This window comes from Adiantum capillus-veneris, chromosome 25 (assembly GCF_014529385.1).
Source record: "Adiantum capillus-veneris isolate H3 chromosome 25, ASM1452938v2, whole genome shotgun sequence".
Taxonomy (NCBI): Eukaryota; Viridiplantae; Streptophyta; class Polypodiopsida; order Polypodiales; family Pteridaceae; genus Adiantum; species Adiantum capillus-veneris.
The window spans coordinates 1,276,171-1,279,731 of record NC_140955.1 but is presented as its reverse complement, the minus strand read 5'-3'; the positions used below and the strand labels follow the sequence as shown (position 1 = coordinate 1,279,731).

General features: G+C 36.8%; 1 pseudogene; it reads right to left on the bottom strand.

Moving 5' to 3' along the window:
- Positions 1-1,102: 1,102 nt before the first annotated feature.
- LOC147424313 (uncharacterized) lies at positions 1,103-2,068 on the bottom strand (annotated as a pseudogene).
- Between the last annotated feature and the right edge of the window lie 1,493 nt (positions 2,069-3,561).

Sequence of the window (3,561 nt, the reverse complement as noted above, 5' to 3'; positions counted from 1 at the left end):
TTAAGCTTCAAATCCAAGATCAGAGAAGACATCCTTAAAGCTATGTCTTCGAGCAGGATATCAAGAAGGATTAAAGTTCAATGGTTCCTGCCTATACACGTCTTTGTGGCATGCTTCAAAACAATGGACTTGTAGATGACAAAAACGATGTGGCTTTATAGAAGACTTTCTATGACTTGGGTGGTTTGGCATTATCCGTCTTGGGTGACTTGGAAACCAAAGAAACTTTCCATATTGGCAATAATATTAGTTGTAGAGTAAGCCCAAATTCTATGTCTATCTCATATCAACTATGTCGTCAGTCATTAGTTCTAGGCTATGACTATAGGAGACGGAGAAGCAAGTTAGGTAGTTGGGTTCCTCTCGACTCTGAGGAAAATTGTCTAGAGTTTGAACTTAAGGTCACAATCCATTCACACACTGAGCATAGAAGCCTTATAGTAGCAACAAATTGGAGACTATAGGATGTTAGAGAATCTCTTGAGTTTCTTGATGAAACATCTCCTCAGTGTAGATTCAAAGTGGATGGAATTGTGGTGAGCATAAGGATGGAGAATTCAAACTCTTGCATCACATGCCTTCCCCCAAAAAGAGTTGTATTTGAGCCACTTGCAAGGACTTGAAAAAACAAGCTCAATGTTGTAATCATTGTAATTTGAAAATATATTTGTCTTTTCTACCTTGTTGTGATCATTATTTATGTTGTTTTAAATTTAAATGACACCATGATACACATTTAAGAATTGAATAGTTCGTATTAAATTTTGAAGTACAAAATCATGAACCACCAAAGGGTGTATTTTCATATGGACAAAATGAACAAAAGTGTACATAACCTTTGTGGAGTAATCAATCGTGAAACTCCACTTTTCTTTTTGCCTGAGAGGATTCTCCATCCTCAGAGACCCTTTTTCTTTTATGTTCAGGAGGGAGTGAAGTCAATTCAGGAGGGGGTGGTGGTGACTTGGGCTCCTCAGAACTTGGCAGGGGGGACTTGGCAGGGGTTGGTGCTTTGGGCTCTTGAGGAGTGGTCGGCTTGGGTGACTCGGAAACCTTCTATGGTAGCTTGAAAGGTGAGCTAGGTGCCTCCCCCTTACTATTCTTAGCTAAACGACGCTTTTGAACCTTGAATTTTCAATAGTGAGTGGAATGGAGGGCCCTCTGTATCTGCTTTTCTTTTTGCAGAGCTCTTCTTCTTGGTGGGGCTCTTCCTCTTGGTAGGACTCTTCTTGGCATGGCTCTTCTTTGTAGGACTCTTCTTTGTATGGATTCTCTTTGAAGGGATCTTACTTGTATGGCTCTTCTTTGAAGGGATTTTATTTGTATGGATCTTCTTTGTAGGACTCTTCTTCTTGTGATCCCTTTTCTTTGCATCCAAACCCTTGGTGGCTCTACCTTTCTTTGGTGGCAAAGGAGACTCTATTTCATTTATAGTTGGTGCCATCGGAGAGTCTGGATCATTTGGGTTTATTGATCTTTTCAAAACCATAGAAACAACCTTCTCTCTTACCCATGTGACCCAAGACTTTGGATATTCATGCAGCTACAACAAATAGAAAAAGAAAATAAAGGACTTGAGTACATACATAGTTAAGAAGTTAAAACAAATCAATGGCACATGAGATGCACACTTACAGTGAGTTTAGTCATCCTACACCTTGACTCAAGATATCTCCATGCATTGGCAAGCACCCTCCATCAACAAGATGTTGAGTTTGTTTGTAAAGGCACTTTTTGATTGTAGTACTTGAAACCTTCTATATTGTAATCCTTATTTGTGATACTCAAGTGACCAACGATAAGTTTGGCAACACTGTAAGAAGACATCAATCAAAAAGCTACTAATAGAAAATAATGGGCCATCAAGCATAGATCATACTTCATACCTACAGTTTACTTCTCCCATGGATACTTGACAATAAATCCATAGATTGAAGATAATAGGACTCCAATGCCCTCTACAAAAAAATAACAATTAACGAGGAATACCACAAAATATTAAAAAATTATTAGGAGTTAAGGCTTACCCTTCAACATAGGGTTATATTATGTAATTGCAGGTCATCATGTCAAAATCTTCAAAAAAACTTGAAAGTCTTCCTTGCTTGTTGAATAGGCACTGTGTCACTAGAGGATCAAGTATGGCATTTGCATAGCTATAGCCTCTGGAAGATCCCTCATAAGACACCTGAAGTCAAAGAAAACACATCCCCTAATGAGGCCCTTGTAGGTGCACATGCACTAATAATTAGCAAAGAAGACCACATTAGCTAAAGTGGGAAATTTCCAATTCCCAAATTGGACAATTTTCAATATATCATGACAAGGTGTTAACGTTTTGTACTAGACTAAAAATTTGAAAGAAACATTGGCCAAGAAAAATTATGGTTTTGGGTGGTTGCACCATCAAGAGACTAGTACATTGATTCTATTATCATTGTTTATACTCTATTGTCCTACCTACAACTTATCTTAACATGGACACATTGGTTTGAAGGCCCACAACTTGTTCAAGCTAAGGTCAAATGGAGTGCCTAAATTTTAGTTCAAGGTCCACCACTTGTCCAAGCTAGCACCCATTGAAAAATACAACCCACTTGTGCATGATATCAAAGTAACACACACCTCTAATCTAGAAATTGTTTACTTACGGTACAAGCCATTTATAAAATGTGTAGCATATGTCAATTGCAACATAGGAGGGCTAGTTTCAAGGTGCATTTGTCTAGTATAGGCTATGGAGGAATGCAAAGTCCAATTCTTATCTAAGCTACAATTAGTGAAAGGGTAAGCAAACGTGTTTACATAAAAATTTATCCTAGTATTTCTCCATTGCAACATAGAAGGTTTGATATGAAGTTCAAGAAATTAGGCTAAAAACATATAATGAAATAGATGCTACCCACAAGAAAACATTAAATATGTTATTTTATACCGAATTGGAGAAGTTAACATCCAGAAGCATCCAATTATGCCTAGACCCTAATAAAGATATGCATGCATACATTGACATCTCAATACATGCACTTAGACTCCATGGTTTTCCTCTCAGCATATTTTAGTTTCCAAAACCCTCTTACATGGAGGATGTAAAATAACCATTCTTGATTCAAACATTTTTCTCCACAAATAAGGTCTCTCACATAATTCAAAGTCCATGATTTATTTTCTCCCAATGCAAAAACTTAGACTTTATATTTTTCCTTTCAAAGACTTGTAGGTTCAAAACTCTTTTATATCAACGACACAAAAATAAGTGTTTTAGGCAAACATGCGTGCCAAGACCAAGATATTTCTTGCACATCCATGAATTCTCCATTCCATACTTGTAAGGTTTATTTTGATATCAAACATAAGTTTCTCCTAGTTACAAATGGATACAACCTTGAGATGGAATGACATAGAATGGCTAAAGAACAAAAATAAATTTTTGTAGATATATCATGATGAAACACAACCATGATCTAGTAAAGTGAATCCCCAAAAACAAGGTGAAATATAGAACTACATTGAAATCTCCTTAGACTTGAATACACTCTAGTAATATAGTGAAGTCCCCTT